The sequence below is a fragment of the Hordeum vulgare genome, chromosome 2H (genome assembly GCF_904849725.1).
Source record: "Hordeum vulgare subsp. vulgare chromosome 2H, MorexV3_pseudomolecules_assembly, whole genome shotgun sequence".
In the NCBI taxonomy this organism is placed as follows: Eukaryota; Viridiplantae; Streptophyta; class Magnoliopsida; order Poales; family Poaceae; genus Hordeum; species Hordeum vulgare.
The window spans coordinates 125,882,886-125,901,317 of record NC_058519.1 but is presented as its reverse complement, the minus strand read 5'-3'; positions in this window follow the sequence as shown (position 1 = coordinate 125,901,317).

Sequence of the window (18,432 nt, the reverse complement as noted above, 5' to 3'; positions counted from 1 at the left end):
AGGTTTCCCACAGTTGTAGCAGTTTTGGTCATGATTAGACGTACGCTTCTCATCATGTCTTGAGCTTGAGCTTCTCTCTTTGCCTCTACTCTTGTAGAACTTGTTGAATTTTCTAACCATAAGGCTTATCTCTTTATGGGTAACAAGATTGTCCTTTGAAGTAGCGGGAGCATCGCTTGAAGCTTTGTAAGCACCGCTTGACTTGTTGTGTAACTCATCTTTGTCCTTGAGTGACATTTCATCAGCAACAATCTTTCCAATGACTTCCGTTGGCTTGAGATCTTTGTAGTTTGGCATCATTTGGATTAATGTGCACACGGTGTCATGTATTCCATCCTAAGCTCTAAGTATCTTCTTGATGATGAATTTGTCAGTCATCTCTTTGCTTCCTAAGGAGGCAATCTCATTTGTGATGAGAGCTAGCCTAGACTACATTTCAACGACTCCTTCACCATCCTTCATCTTGAACTTGTCAAGTTGACTTTGATTCTCTCGCAGAATCAGTTCCTTCATGCATATCTACCAAATTATCCCAATTGTCTTTTGAATTATCAAGGCGACTGATTTTCTTGAATTCCTTGGGGCATAGGCAGTTGAATACGATGTTGCACGCTTGTGCATTGAATTGCAACATCTTCAATTCTTCTGATGTCGCATCATGATCCGGTTCTCTACCTTCTATGAAGAAGTCACCTTGCACACCAACATGAACAACATCCCAAATGACGGGATTATAACCAAGAATCTGCATTTTAATCTTATTATTCGAACTAGCAAAATTACTGCTATCGAAGTATGGACCACTACGGTGATAATTTCCGTCACTAGACGCCAAACTCTCCTAGGTTGTGAAACCAATGCAATGGAGACTAAAGCTCTGATAGCACTTGTAAGATCAAGGGGGGAGATGATTAGACTACTTGACCAATAAAAATTTAGCCTTTTCCCAATTTTGGTTGTGCGCCAGTTTTAGCAATTATGAAAAGTCAAGTTCACCCTAGACATGCACATCTAAAAGTATAGCAGCGGAAAGTGAAACATGCAAGTGTAAAGTGGAGGGTAAGGTAGGGAGATCAAACACAAAAGTTGAAATGGCGAGTTTTGGCATGGTTCTGATAGGTGGCGCCATCGTACATCCATGTTAGTGGAGACTTCAACCCATGGAGGGTAACGGATGCGAGAGTCAATGGAGGGCTCCATAGAGAAGGGGTCCTGTCACACCCTGTTTTCACCTCACTTTCACTATGGTTTCAAAATCTGAGTTTATTAAAAAAATTCAAAAACCAATGCTGTGAGTGCCATGGTTGTCATTGTATGCTTGTATGCTTAATGGAGTAGTATCAAAAACCATATTTTCATAACATAAATATTCCCAAAATTCTTTTTCTTATTTTTTACTATTGCAAAACCTTGCTTTGGGTTGCACTACAAGTCCTTGATAGCAAGGGAGTGCTCTTACCCAAAGATGGTGATGTGGTTCCACAAATATTTTAACTCTCCAAAACCATAAAATAATTATTTTCCTATTTTATATGCATGTCCATTTTTGAGGCCAGAAATGTTAATCCTATATGGGAAATTACTTTTTTGCCTTAGAAAAATCTGAGAAAATTTGGAGATACTGAGAGGACATATATTTTCCATACGTAGGATTTCAACCCCTATTTATATTCAAAACATTTGGGCAAAACCTTGAAAACCTATTCTGTCTATTTTGATCTTTTGGAAAATTTCCAAAGGAAATACTTTTAATAAAATCCTAGAAAATTCCAGGAACCTTCCCAAGCTATATGTAGTGGCCACACCAAGTTTCACCACAGTCCAAGGTGGTTTCATTAACTAAATAATCCTAAAACCATATGTGTCAAGAACCAAGTTGAAACATCTCTACATTGCAAAGTTTATCCAAATGGGTTCAAACTTTGCAGGAGTGTTCAACACCCCAAATGAGGAGTATGTGCCAGAAATGGGATTTGCAGGAGGTGTCTACCCACATTCCCTTTGGAAGGGACAAATCTGCCCATTTGGGGGTGATTTCAAGTTTGCATTGCAAAACTTGTCCATTGGAGCTCAAATTTGGTGGAGTGTCTTATTTCTGCATCAAGGTTAATCTTGTTAACTCTCATCACCAGTGGTGAGGTGTTCCTCTCCCAAACACCTGTCGAACACCTTGTGTCATATTAGCAAATCAGCTCCTACACCACTCCACACCTAAGCCCTTCCATCCAAACTCTTTGACCAAGCAGCCAGCACCACTCCCCAACTGCAGGAGAGTGGCCCCTCTTTGAATCCAAGCAGAAGATCACAAAAACCCCATTCTAAGTTCTGGTTCAAAGATGGCATCTCTTCTTTCATCACACCCCATGGCCAACACAGAGTCCCTCGGCTCCCAAATGGCTAGGCATCTTCAGACCAAGCCCGAGGATACCCCAGACATGACCAAAGCGCCCAGAGCTCGCCAGCATGCCGTGGCATGCCAAAACTGCGCTCTGGGCACGTTTCTCGGTGCACCCGAAGAAAAGGTGGCCAGCCCCGCCCGGTTCGAGCCTCCCCCTAATGCCCATTTGAGTCCCCGACCATCTCTCTGTATCAGGCCAGCCTCAGGGCTGCTCCTCCCTCGCTCTGTTGACCGGAGCGACGCATGTCCACGCGCGCCAGATCCAACCAGAAGACCATAACCATGCATGCACGCTCCTCCTCGCTCCCTCTCCCTCTCAGTGGGTCACGCAGGTCCTAAACCACGTCCACTTACCGTGCTTTCGAGCGGCGGTGAAACCACCAGCGCAAGCGGCTCCGTGCACCATCGGGGGCCTATAAATAGGCCTTCCCCCTCCCTCCAGCACCCCATCCCCCTCCTCTAGTTCTAAATTCCACCCCTAGCCTCTCCATTTGAGCACAACGAGCTCTTGTGCTCGTGATCGACCGAGGCCCCGCCACTTCGGAGCTCCGTCGATCTCGGGCTACGGGCCAGCTCCAATGCTCCTCTCACCTTCTCCATGATCCTAGAAGTCCCACGGAGCTTGCCCATCACCTCCCCGAGCTAATCCATGCCCGTAGAACCAAGTTCCTCAACCTCGTGAAACAGCTCCGCCGTAGCCACCTCGTCGCCGATGAACCAGGGCCTCCCCTATGACCCCTCGACCACCAGCAGGTAGGCAAAGGTGAGTTGGTTCCATTTCTGCTTTCGGTTGGGCTCGAGAACGATGGTAGCATCGCTGGTGTGCCTCCCCTCCTCTCTGTCCCGAGGTGGAAGACGACCCGGACAGGTGGGGCTCACCTGTCGATGGCTCTTCTCTCTCCCCCTCTCTCCTCTCTGCCGCTGACCTCAGGCGCCTAGGCTGGCTGGATAGCTGGGCCGACCCAAGCCTTAGGCCGAGCCACGCTTGAGCCCCAGCCTCTTTTCTTTTTCTGTTTAATCTAGTTTTAAAGGATTTGTATAAAAATGGTTATCCAATATATTTTTATTATTTTCCACCATAATTCTTCTAAAAATGAGTAGTATTTAACACAACCTTTGTACAAATTTTTGAGACAACCTTTCTATTTTATAATAATTAAAAAGGCTATTTGGAATAGTTTTATTTCTGTTAAAATGATTTTTAAAATAATACTTTAACTAAAACGAGAGACAAATATTTTTAAAATAACAGTATGGATATATTAGAATAGGGCAACTTTTTTAAAGTGAGTTTGTGATCTTATTTTGAGTGAGCTACTTATTATTTCTTTATTTATTATGACGATAGAAGCCACATTTGACGAAGGAGTTGGACTTGAAGATCCCGAAGACCCTGGATACTTAGCTGATCAAGGCAAGCAGCCCTTTGACCATGTTTGAGCATATATTATATTGCATGCTGGTAGAACATTTATTCCCGTTGCATTTGATCATAAATATTCGATAAATCATCCATATAATGTTACCGATGGCTCCTCCGGAGCACTTGCATTTTGAACATGATCCTACCACCTATGAGGGTCACGCTAATATCAGGTTGACAAGTAGAGCTAAGCATAGTAGAAGCATGAGCATGATGATGGTATAAATCAAAGGTTTATGAATACCCCCTCGGGTGCCACTAATGCCTGAGGGTGATGATGAGATAGGTGGCCACTTTTGGAGAAGTGGTGCACCGGGTATATTTTCGTGTGAGTGGTTTCAGAGATGGGAATATATTTATGATGTGTCGACCGTCCCAACCTTACATGTGCGACTATGTTACCCCTTTATGGGACGGGGCTTTGTTGATTACTGTTGTCACTCTCATGACGGGGTCGTGCCAGGTACGACGACTATGCCATTTTTACGTGTTCCGGGCACATCGTTGCTCCCCGCATGGATGATATTGTCCAGAGTCGGTGCTCGTAAGACGTACATCATGTGGGCTGGGTACCAATCGAGTGGATCTCTTTGCCTACTATCGTCACGGAAAGGCATTGATCGGGTACTTACCCCGGGTATGTTATATACCGCAAGTCGTGAATGACACAGAAGTTTCCCGGATCTCGTGGGTACAGCTTACAACCTCTCCAGAGTGTAAAACTATTCGAATAGTTGTGTCCACGGTCAAGGACAATTGGATGGTGCTACTTAAACTACGTCCAGTCGTTTCCGCGTAAACCAAGTGTGTGTGTGTGTGTGTGTGTGTGTGTGGGTGGGTGTGTGTGTGTTGAGGAGTTATCTAAAAGAGTTGATATGACCAAGTTTGGTGACTTGGCATATTGAGTGAACCCGGAGTGTTCAACCCTTAACAGATATATTGATATATGTGACCTGTTCTTCTAAATACCATCTAGCTTATGTTGCACATCCATGATCATGTTTAATTACAGTTAAGCTGTTATCCACCAATACTGCATATTACTTGTTACCCTACCAAATGCAATATCCATATCATGGGCTGTTTGCGAGTACATTCAAAGTACTCACTGGCTTGCCACTAGTTATATTATTGACCAGACATGGAGGGACTGGAGTTTGGAGAAGAGTACATCATTGGAGATGGACCTGTGAACTAGGACGCTTCCCAGACAGAATGCCGGTTGGTGTAGGCTGATGGCATGCGAACCCGCTTAGCCCCAAGGATTCTTCTATTAGATGTATCAGTGTGTTTTGGCCTTATAGGCTCTACATATGTGAACTTGAACTTACTGGTCATGTGTTATAATATTTCGGTAGGATGGATGTAAGACTCTTGATATTCAGCATATGTGTGTTCGGTGAGCATTGATCACTGGGATTACTGAGCACGTTCATTCGGCAATCTCGACTCGTAAGTCGGGGTCCCCATAGAGCTGGTATTAGAGCCATCCTGACTGTAGGAAGCCTTAGGTAGCATGGATGATAGCCGAGATGAGTAGTGCACTCAGCCCTTACAAATGAGATTTTCTACACCCACAAATATTTCTAACCCTCTCCCACAACCTTGTAGATGGCCGCCGTACTTGAGATGCTTCTGGAGACGGGCTTTCCCCTACTTTTGGGAGATAGCCTCGAGAAGTGAAAAGTATGCCGCACGCCCATTTTTTTCTACCATGAGCACTGGGTCAACGCCGACACGAAGGAATATCACGTGGATGTGATAGTGAAGGTAGTGGAGACAGCTGCATGAGAGGCGCTCGTGCGTCTCCGCGACATCCTTCCCGAGATTTCCAATGAGCCAGCTCCTCGTCACCTGCCTTTTATTAAGGACAGATTTGCCGGGAGTTGGACGCTTAACCCATCTTCGGAGGACAGAATGCCACTCAGGTTTCAGACCTACTTTAGCCTCTCCGCCGACACCTTGACTCACCTTCTGATCAAGGAGTCGATGACGCTTCGGCAAGAGCTACACTAAGTCAAGGACCTACTTCGCCTGGAAAAGATGAAGACTCGCAAGGTCAAGAAGGAAGGAGCACCCAGCGGGCAGTCAACCTTTCCCTTCCGAGGAGGAATACCATCGCTCCAGGCCACTCCTATTCAGAATCGCCGTCTGATTGTGGAAGAATACATAGAGCTCCTCACCACTTCCACGACTAAGAGACGCCATGATGGACCACTTCCCTCTCCCACACCTCAAAAGGAGGAAGGTACCGCTGAGGATGAAGACGAAGACCCTGCAGTGTTGTGTGAACAAGTATGATGCAAGGCACTTTTTTGCCTTAGGCAGCTTGGAAGAGACTACATCACTTGTTTTAATTCAATGCATTAGATTTCCCTAAAACCTTTGTTTAAAACTTTCACACTAGCACAGTAACAAACCCCCTTATTTAGAGCATCATCCCTTATGATTCCCGGCCAATTCGGCATGTTGACCTATCTTCTTCCACTGACAGGATGGTGATTTCAACACGCACCAGCACCTTCGTCAACCCCAGCTCTGCCACCTCTTGCCACCAGTAGGGAACCGGTGGAAACGCTCAAGCTGGAGATCACCTCGAGCAGCAACAAGGCGATGCTTTCCCACCACCACCACCTCCGGAGAGACTGACTGTGGCGCAGTTCCTCCAAGCTCCCCGAGAGGAACGTCAAGCCAACAATGCCGCCATCCAGCAGCTGACTCAAGTCTTGGTGAACAATCCACCACAAAACAGAAATGGAAACGGATGCTCTACTCTGTCTGAGTTTATGTGGACTACGCCTCCTATATTCACGGAAACAACTCAACCATTGGATGCTGATGACTGGATCCAAACTATCGAAGACCTCCTCGCGCTGGTCCAATGCAAAGAATGATCGCGTGAAAGTCCTTTATGCTTCTCACTTTCTCGGAGGCACGACCAGAGCTTGGTCGGACGGGTTCCAGATCATACGAGAAGGGCGGGCTATCACTTGGGCAGTATTCAATGAAGGATTCGCGCTGCTCACGTTCCTCCTAGAATGAAGACTATTAAGAAGCGGGAATTCCGAGATTTAAGTCAAGGCAGTGGAACCGTCAAGGAGTATCTACAGAAGTTTAACCTCCTATCAAGATATGCACCAGAGGACATCAACACTCAGGCCGCAAAGGTGGAACGCTTTATGGAAGGACTGCAACAATCACTCCAGTATCAACTTGTTGTTTGTGAATGTCGGACCTTCTGCGATCTGGTTAACAATGCCCTCATGTTGGAGGATAAGCGTCGTGCAATGGCGACACCCATAAGCGCAAGCTGATGGGTAGTGGAGGACCGAGTAACCCGAAACCACGCCCAAGGCAGTCAGCCCCACCAAGAACCAGTTATCAGCAACAGCACTACAAGGCACAAATGTTCCGCCAGAACTACCAACCCCAGCAGCAAGTCAACATCAAGCCATCAATCAACTCGCCGAATAACAGTGGAGTCAAGGCCAACATCTCGGGACAGGTTACCTATTTTGGATGTGGACAGTCTAGACACTATTCCAGACAGTGCCCCAACAAGAAGCCCGATCCACCGCGCCCCAATGCATGAAATCAGGGACAAGGTCAAGGAGCGCCAGGCAGGAACCAAGCTCCCCGCAATCAGCAGTACCACAGGAGGGGACATATTAATCACATCTCCATAGAAGAAGCACAAGAAGAGCCGGAATGCATTCTGGATACGTTCCTTGTCAACTCCACCCTAGCAACAGTATTGTTTGATTGTGGTGCTTCGCATTCTTTTGTTACTCAGAAGTTTGCGGGAAAATGTGGTTTTAAGCCTACCCTACTTAATGGGCGAATGGCAGTACATACCCCGGGAGTAGTGCTAAGGGCCAGCCTAGGATGTAGAGGAGTTGGGATCAATATAAATGGGATAAGCTTCTCAACACATCTCATCGTCATTAAGTCACAAGGCTTAGAAGTGATCCTTGGGATGGATTGGTTGGCCAAGCACCAGAGGATCTTAGACTGTGCCAACAGGGCTATTACCATGACAAGCGACCAAGGGGTCAAAATGAAGTATATCCCTGAGCCTACATCCGCTCAAGTCCCGCGGGTAAATTGCCTATCGGGAGAAGAGTTGGATCGAGTGTCGATAGTCTGTGAATACCCGGACGTCTTTCTGGATGAGCTACCAGGGATGCCTCCTGTCCGAGACATAGAGTTCATCATTAAGCTCATGCCTAGGTCAAGGCCTATCTATAAGAAGCCTTATCGGATGGGATCCGAAGAGCTAGAAGAGCTGATGAAGGAGCTGGATGAGCAACTCAGGAAGGGATTCATTCGTCTCAGTGCCTCACCTCTTCTGTTCTTGTCTAAGAAGGATGGGACTATCACACTCTGCGTCGATTACTGTGATCTGAATGAAGTCACGATCAAGAACAAGTACCCACTCCCCAAGATTGGATACTTGTTTGACCAGTTTAATGGAGCCAAGGTATTTTCCAAGATCGATCTCCGATCTGGATATTAACAACTGAAGATCCGACCCAAAGACATACCAAAGACTGCATTCGTGACCCAATACAGTCTATACAAGTGAATTGTCATGTCGTTTGGGTTGACAAATGCCCCAGCATACTTCATGTTCCTCATGAACAAGGTCTTCATGGAATACCTGGATAAGTTTGTCGTTGTACTCATGGATGATATATTAATCTTCTCCAAATCCGAAGAAGAGCATGAGCAACACTTGAGGTTAGTGTTGGAGAAGCTCCGAGAGCACCATCTTTATGCCAAATTCAGCAAATGCCAATTCTGGCTCCACGAAGTTGGATTCTTGGGTCATACCATGACGGCAAACGGATTGGTGGTCGATCCTTCCAAGATTACCACGGTAACCAACTAGGAGTCGCCAATCGATGTGAAGGAAGTCAGGAGCTTCCTCGGACTCGTCGGATACTACCGCAAGTTCGTAGAAGGATTATCCCGCATCGCTCGACCAACAACTCAGCTCTTGAATAAAGGCAAGAAGTTTGAATGGACGCCCGAGTGTGAAGCAAGCTTCTAGGAGTTGAAGAAGAGGTTGACTACCGCCCCAGTATTGGCTACTCGTGATATCAACAAGGAGTTTGTGATATATTGTGATGCCTCCAGAACCTGGTTCGGTGGGTTCCTAATGCAAGATGGCAGAGTCGTGGCATATCTGTCACGACAACTGCGCCCGCACGAGGAAAACTATGCCACCCATGATCTCAAGTTGGCATCCGTAGTGCATGCCCTGAAGACATGGCGACATTACCTTCTGGAGAAGTGATGTGAAATATACACTGACCACAAGAGTCTGAAGTATATCTTTACTCAAAGGGAATTGAATATGAGGCACCGAAGATTGTTGGAGTTAATCAAAGACTATGACCTCGGCATTCAATACCACCCCGCTAAGGCCAATGAGGTGGCCGATGCCTTAAACCGGAAATCCAGCACCCTCAATGCCATGCTCAAGGAAAGGCTACCCGCCTTGTATGAAGAGATGGAAAGCTTCGGGTTGGAACTAGTTGAACCAGGGTTCCTAGCTAACCTAGAAGTCAAACCCACACTGGCAGACGACATCAAGGAGGCCTAGAAGGGGCACAAGTGCATCGAGGGATTCAAGAACAAGATCCAGGAAGGCAAGGCCCCAGAATTCTCGCTGGATGAGCAAGGAGTTGTGTGGTTTGGGAAACGTTTATGCGTACCCAACAAGGCAGAACTCAAAGACTTGATCCTGCGGGAAGCTCATGACACATCCTACTCTATTCACCACGGTGGCACCAAGATGTATCAAGACCTCCGGGAAAGATTCTGGTGGCACGGCATGCAGACGGAAATTGTATCTTACATCGCCAAGTGTGACGTATGCCAAAGGGTCAAGGCTGAGCACCAACGACCTGCTGGACTACTACAACCACTCCAAGTGCCTGAATGGAAATGGGACAAAGTAGGCATGGACTTCATCATTGGTCTTCCCAGATCAAGAAAGGGGCACAATTCCATATGGGTCATTGTCAACCACCTAACCAAGGTGGCCCATTTCAATCCAGTCAACACCACTTATGATGGTAGCCAGTTGGCTAGCATGTATATCCATCGTATAGTGAGTCTCCATGGAGTTCCCAAGGAAATTGTATCTGACCGAGGCACGCAGTTCACCTCAAGATTCTGGAAGAAGTTCCAAGAAGCTCTCGGAACCAAGCTCCCTTTCAGCACCGCCTTCCACCCATAGACGGACGGACAAATGGAGAGAGTGAATCAGATACTCGAAGATATGCTCCGCGCACGTGTCTTGGCACATGGGACCAAATGGGAAGATTGTCTTCCGTTCGCTGAGTTCTCATACAACAACAGCTAACAGTCCATTCTCCAGATGGCCCTATTTTAAGTGCTATAGGGAGGGAAGTGCCGCACCCCGCTCAACTGATCTGAAACCGGCGAAGGATTGATTTTCGGGCCGGAAGTGTTGCAAGTAGCAGAAGACAAGGTGCAACTTGTCCGAGAAAACTTGAAAGAAGCGAAGTCGCGACAAAAGAGCTATGTGGACTCTCACCACAGAGAAGTGAAGTTCGTTCCCGGAGACCAGGTGTACCTCCGCGTCACACCTCTAAAGGGAACCAAGCGTTTCCACGTCAAAGGGAAACTTGCTCCAAGGTTCACTGGACCTTTTAAGATCATGGCAAGGCGTGGAGAAGTTGGTTACCAATTGGAGCTACCTTCGGAACTTACGGGTGTGCACAACGTCTTCCAAGTGTCACAACTTCGGAAGTGTCTGCAAATGCCAAACCGTCCATATCTTTATAAGGACATTGGCCATCAAGCCATCGACCTCGAGTCAGACCTCACTTATCGTGAGAGGCCGATCCGCATCTTGGATGAAGGAGAGCGTTGCACCAGAAGCCGCACCATCAAGTACTTCAAGGTTCAATGGAGCCACCACACTGAAGCAGAAGCAACATGGGAGCGTGAGGACTATCTCCGGTCCGAATTTCCGTACCTTTTTAGCACATAACTTAGGAATCTCGGGGATGAGATTCTTGTAAGGGGGATAGGTCTGTCACACCCTGTTTTCACCTCACTTTCATCGTAGTTTCACAATATGAGTTTAATAGAAAAATTCAAAAACCAATGCTCTGAGTGCCATGGTTGTCATTCTATGCTTGTGTGCTTGATGGAGTAGTATCAAAAAGCATATTTTCATAACATAAATATTCGCAAAATCCTTTTTCTTATTTTTGACTATTTCAAAACCTTGCTTTGGGTTGCACTACTCGTCCTTGATAGCAAGGGAGTGCTCTTACCCAAAGATGGTGATGTGGTTCCAAAACAATTTTAACTCTCCAAAAACAGAAAATAATTATTTTATAAATTATTTTCCTACTTTTTATGCATGTCCATTTCTGAGGCCAGAAATGATAATCCTATATGGGAGATTACTTTTCTGCCTTAGAAAAATCTGAGAAAATTTGAAGATACTGAGAGGACATATATTTTCCATACGTAGGATTTTCAACCCCTATTTATATTCAAAATATTTGGGAAAAACTTTCGAAACCTATTCTATCTGTTTTGATCTTTTGGAATATTTCCAAAGGAAATACTTCCAATAAAATCCTAGAAAATTCCAGGAACCTTCCCCAGCTAAATTTAGTGGCCACACCAAGTTTCACCTCATTCCAAGGTGGTTTGATTAACTAAATAATCCAAAACCCTCTCTGTCAAGAACCAAGTTGAAACATCTCTACATTGCAAAGTTTATCCAAATGGGTTGAAACTTTGCACGAGTGTTCAACACCCCAAATGAGGAGTCTCTGCCAAAAATGGGAGTTGCAGGAGGTAATCTACCCACATTCCCTTTGGAAGGGACAGATCTGCCCATTTGGGGGTGATTTGAAGTTTGCATTGCCAAACTTGTCCAATGGAGCTCAAATTTGGTGGAGTGCCTTATTTCTGCATCAAGGTTAATCCAGTTAACTCTCATCACTAGTGGGGAGGTGTTGCTATCCTAAACACCTGTCGAACACCTTCTGTCATATTAGCAAATCAGCTCCTACCCCACTCCACACCTAAGCCCTTCCCTCCAAACACTTTGACCAATCAGCCAGCACCACTCCCCAATAGCACAAGAGTGGCCCCTCTTTGAATCCTAGCAGAAGATCCCAAAAACCCCATTCTAAGTTTTGGTTCAAAGCTCGCATATCTTCTTTCTTCACACCCCATGGCCAACAGAGTCCCTCGGCTACCAGACGGCTAGGTATCTTCACACCAAGCCCTAGGACACCCCAGACGTGGCCAAAGCGCCCCAGAGTGTGCCAGCATGCCGTGGGATGCCAAAACTACGCTCTGGGCATGCTGCTGGGCGCACCCGAAGCAAAGGTGGCTAGCCCCGGCCGGTTCGAGCCTCCCCCTGATGCCCATTCGAGTCCCCGACCATCTCTCTGTATCAAGGCAGCCTCGGGGCCCCTCCTCCCTCGCTCTGTTGACCGATGCGACGCGTGCCCACGCGCGCCAGACCCAATGAGAAGACCACGTCCACGCGTGCATGTTCCTCCTCACTCTCTCTCCCTCTCAGTGGGTCACGCAGGTCCTAAACCACGTCTGCATACCGTGGTTTCAACCCCGAGCACTCACTAAACCTCCTACGAGCAGTGGTTAAACCACCGGCGCGACCAGCTCGGTGCATCGTCGGGGGCCTATAAATAGGTCTTCCCCCTCGCTCCAGCACCCCTTCCCACTCCTGCAGTGCCTAAATTCCACCCCTAGACTCTTCATTTGAGCAGAGCGAGCTCCTGTGCTCGAGATCAACCGAGGCCCCGCCGCTTCGGAGCTCCGTCGATCTCGCGGTACGGGCCAACTCCAACGCTCCTCTCACCTTCTCCATGATCCTAGCAGCCTCACGGAACTTCCCCATCACCTCCCCGAGCTAATCCACGCCCGTAGCACCTAGTTCATCAGCCTCCCGAAACAGCTCCGTCGTAGCCTCCCCGTCGACCCCTCGACCACCAGTAGGTAGGCGACACTGAGCTGGTTCCATTTCTACTTTCGGTTGGGCTCGAGAACATCGGTAGCATCGCCGGCGTGCCTCCCCTCCTCTCTGTCCCGAGGTGGAAGACGACCCCGATAGGTGGGGCTCACCTGTCGGTGGCTCTTCTCTCTCCCCCTCTCTCTTCACTGCCGTTGACCTCACGGCCCCGCGCATCTGGTTTACACCTGGTCGCGCGCGCACGTGGACTGGCTGGCTCGCTAGCTGGGCTGGTCCAAGCCTCAGGCCGAGCTAGGCCTGAGCCCCAACCTCTTTCCTTTTTCTGTTTAATCTAGTTTTAAAGGATTTTTATAAAAATGGTTATCCAATATATTGTTATTATTTTTCCACCATAATTATTCTAAAAATGAGTAGTATTAGACAGAGCTTTTGTACAAATTTTTGAGAGAACATTTTTGTTTTAAAATAATTAAAAAGGCTATTTTGGAATAGTTTTGCTTGTGTTAAAATAATTTTTAAAAAAATCCTTTAACTAAAACGAGAGACAAATATTTTTAAAATAACAATATGGATTTATGAGAATAGGGCAACATCTTTAAAGTGAGTTCGTGATCTGTTTTTGAGTGAGCTACTTATTACTTCTTGATTTACTACGACGATACAAGTCATGTTTGACGAAGGAGTTGGACTTGAAGACCCCGAAGGCCCCGGATACTTGGCTGATCAAGGCAAGCAGCCCTTTGACCATGTTTGAGCATATGTTATATTGCATGCTAGTGATCATAAGTATTCGGTAAATCATCGATATGATGTTACCGATGGCTCCTCCAGAGCACTTGCATTTTGAGCATGATCCTACCACCTATGAGGGTCACACTAATATCAGGTTGACAAGTAGAGCTAAGAATAGTAGAAGCATGAGCATGATGATGGTATAAATCAAAGGTTTATGAAAACCCCGTCTGGTGCCACCAATGCCCTAGGGTGATGATGAGATAGGTGGACACTTTTGGAGAAGTGGTGCATCGGGTATATTTTGGTGTGAGTGGTTTCGGAAATGGGATTAGATTTATGATGTGTCGACCGTCCCAACCTTACATGTGCGACCACGTTACCCCTTTATGGGACATGGCTTTGTTGATTACTCTGGTCGATGCTAGCAAAGAGCCACATTACTAGTGGCGGGACTGAGGTGTGGTCACTCTCGTGACGAGGTCGCGCCAGGTAGGACGACTATGTCGTTTTTACGTGTTCCGGGCACACCGTTGATCACCGCATGGATGATACTGTCCAGAGTCGGTGCTCGTAAGACGTGCATCATGTGGGCTAGGTACTAATCGAGTGGATCTCTTTGCCTAGTATCGTCAGGGGAAAGGCATTGATAGGTACTTACGTCAGGTATGTTATATACCGCGAGTCGTGAATGACACAGAAGTTTCTCGGATCTCGTGGGTACAGCGTACAACCTCTGTAGAGTGTAAAACTATTCGAATAGTCCACGGTCGGTGGTGCTGCTTAAACTACGTCCAGTCGTTTCCGCATGAACCATGTGTGTGTGTGTGTGAGTGTGTGCGTGTCTGTGTGTGTAAGTGTGTGTGTGTGTTCAGGAGATATCTGACATAGTTGATATGACCAAGTTTGGTGACTTGGCATATCGGGTGAACCCGGAGTTTTCAGCCCGTAACAGATATATTGATATTTGTAACTTGTTCTTCTAAATACCATCTAGCTTATGTTGCACATCCATAATCATGTTTATTTACAATTAAGCTGCTAGCCACCAATACTGCGTATTAGTTGTCACCCTACCAAATGCATTATCCATATCATGGGTTGTTTGCGAATACATTCAAAGTACTCACTGGCTTGCCACTGGTTATATTATTGACCAAACATGGAAGGACCAGAGTTTGGAGAAGAGTACGTCATTAGAGATGGACCTGCGAACTAGGACGCTTCCGAGTCAGAATGTGTGTTTGTGTAGGCTGATGGTATGGGCACCTGCTTAGCCCCAAGGATTCTGCTATTAGATGTATCAGTTTGTTTTGGCCTTATATGCCCTACCTATGTAAACTTGACCTTACTGGTCATGTGTTGTAATATTTCAGTATGATGGATGTAAGACTCTTTATATTCACCATCTGTGTGTTGGGTGAGCATTGATCTCTGGGATCACTGAGCACGTTCATTTGGCGATCTCGGCTCATAAGTAGGGGTCCACACAGGTCCACGAAGAAGCGGCCTTGTCTATTCCACCATAGCTTCCATCCACGAAGGACTAGCCTCACTCACGGTAGATCTTCACGAAGTAGGCGATCTCCTTGCCCTTACAAACATCTTGGTTCAACTCCACCACACGAAGTAGGAGGCTCCCAAGCGACACCTACCAACCTAGGAGGAACCACCCTCCAAAAGGTTGTAGATGCGGTAGAACGATAAACTCCTTGCTCTTATGCTTCAAAAGATAGCCTCCTCAACACTCAATCACTCTCTCACAGATTTGGCATGGGTAGGAGAGATTGATGTGGTGGAAAGCAACTTCGGGAGGCTAGAGATCAAGTTTCACACGAATGGGTTGGAATATCTTAATCTCAACACAAGTAGGTGGTTCTCTTCCAGAAAAATGGTTCTAGCAATGATGTGTGTGTTCTAAGTGCCTCCTCTATGAATGAGAGCTAGGTGGAGGGGTATATATAGACATCCCCCAAAATCCAATCGTTACACCATAATTGACCAACTCGGTGACACCGAAGTTACAAACTCGGTGGTACCGATTTGCTCAACACGTAGCAACTTTTGAATCTCGGAGGAACAGATATAGACTTCTCGGTAGTGCCGAAATGCTGACTAACGGTCACATGGCAAAACTCGGTGGCACCGATAGAGAACCTTGGAAATTCCAATTTTGTGTAATGAGTAACATAAGGTTGGCCATCCAAACTCGGTTGCACTGATGCACAATCGGTTGTACCAAAAAGTTAGGGTCGGCTAGGTTTTGTCTAGGATGAAAATCGGTAGGGCCGAATATGAAACTTGGTGGCACCGATTTTGCATATTTGGCTTGGGACAGATGTGTTCTGTGGGAAGATGGGTGAGTATTTTTGGTGGCTATCTCTAAGCACTTGAGCAACCAAGTCATCTTAAGATCTCATCCCCTTTTAATAGTATTGGCTTTCCTATGGACTCAAAAGTGATTTCTCACGAATATAAAATGAAGGGTCTTCTAGCTTGAAGCTTGAGCCAATCTTATTCCTTCCTTGCATCAAAGGGGCATCTCCACACAAACCTATAGCCAAGGCATCTTTTGAACTTTTCTGAAATATAATTGGATAAGAGCATTAGTCCAATGATGCATATGTTGTGATCAATTATCGAAACCACCTTAGGGAGCAGTTGTGCTTTCACACACTGATCGACTTTCGACACATAGTTTCGAAAAAGTGGCATAGATCAGTAAGTGTATCACGGACATGTGTGTCCAAAATCCCTCTAAGTGTAGCCAGGAGTAACTGCATTGTAACACCCTGTGTTTAACTCTCCTGACTGATTTGAATTTTCTCAAATATTAGGACCAATTAAATTTTTATGACTACTTGTGATGTTTGATGTGATGTTTCTTGCTTGCCTATTGCTTGTGGTTGAATCCAAAACTCCTGCTGCTCTCCAAACTCACCTCCTTGACCCAAACCCTTGCCTAATGATCATACCATGGGTGTAGGACCAAAAACTATTTTTACCAATTATTATTTTCATCAAAAAGCATTTCTTTGATTTAAGCTTGCAAAACCCCTGAGTTGGAATTTGTACTACAAGTCCTCATATACGGGAAGTTATTTTTCACTAAATGTTTTATTTAAAACCCATTATCAGAACTACTTCCCAAAACCACAATATTATTATTTTAAAAGCTATTTTACCATTTTATTTAAATGCCTTCCTATGAGGCCAGAATTGGTCACTTATGAAGGAAAGTTATTTTTATTGCTTTCAAAATATTTGAGGAAATTTAGGGAAACTCAGTGGACATATATATCCCATATACATGAGTTTCAAAACATGGTCATGTTCAAAATATTGGGCAAGCCCCATCGAAACCCTTCCTGCCTATTTCAAGATTTTAGAATATTTCTAAATTCCTGTAAAATTCTAGCATGTCACATATGATATATGTGATGATCTTGCCAAGTTTTGTCTCAATCCATGTTGATTTGTCTCCCCTAATTATTCTGAAATCCTATCTCTCCAGGTCCAAATTTGAGCAATTCCAGATTGCCAAGTGTCTCCAATTGTGCTCAAATTTGGTGGACATGTTTTGATAGTCCAATAATGCATCCACACCAAGTGGTGCATCAAGGAGAATAGAAGAACTTGTCCCAAGCCCCTCAAACCCTGTGTGTTGATTTCTAACTTTGGGAAACTTTACATTATAAAGTTTCTCGAATTGACCCAAAACTTTTCGGGCATGTTTTAATGCTCAAATAATTCCCCCACACCAAATATTGGATGTGTGGGATTTGATTTGAATAGTTTTGTAAGCAGAAGACCATATATGCGCATTTCATGGGTTTTCCAAGTCTACATTGGAAATATTCTACACCAAATCTCAAATTTGGTGTCCAAGCTTATTTTCATCTATTATTTGATCATGTTAAGTTTCATATCAATTGAAGTCCATCTGGTACCCGTAGCACTCATCAAACACCTTGTGTGCACTCGCCAAAGTGGCTACTTTGGCCCCTTCCACATTTACCCTTGAGCTTAAGCATTTACTGCAGCCTCCCCTGGTTACCCCTTACCACAAGTAGCATTACCATGGCCTCTGGTCAATAATTGGAGGGAGAATCCTTGTAGCTACCCTTCACTTTCACCATGGCTGCACCTTTTTACCCCTCTTCGTGTGCTTCTCCTTACTCAAAAGACCCCACATTCTTCCAGGGCATCTCTAGTATGTCAAAGCATCATTTCAAACAAAGAGATGGCATGCTCATGTAGGAAAAATAAGGAGCACATCTACAAGTTGATTTTTGGTTGAATTGTAGCTTTGTACAACAAGTACTAGCTACCCTCCTTTGCTTGAACTCAAACTTGGCAGTGTTGTAGTCCGTGTATAGCAAACACTACCAGACATTGATTTTCCACAAGACTCCGCATTTGAGACCCACTTTTCTTAGCTCTAAGTTTGCTGTTGCAAACTTAACCTTAGTCAAAACCCATTCAAACCAACTCCACTAGCTACCAAACTCCTCAATCACACCCCAGATAGTATGCCCCACTCCCCAGACATGATTGACCGGTCAAATTGCCACTCTCGACAGAGGTGGCTGTGGTGACCACCACCCTGGCCTGCAATATGGGTGCTCTACACCTTGTTTACTCTCTGCAGGCCGTTTCTGGCCAATGCAACCTGTCCCAGCATGCTACATCCTCCCCTTTTGATCGTTCCAAGCACTTCCCACCACCATCTAGCTTCCAAGCTACATCTGAGGCGTGTGGCAGCCATGCACAGGGAGCACCTGAGAGCTCCCGAGCTCTCTCCCTCCCCCCCCTCTCTTATCTCCTCTCCCCGAGCCTCTCTTGCTACCCTTCTCCCTCGTGCACCTCCGGGGCTCCCCC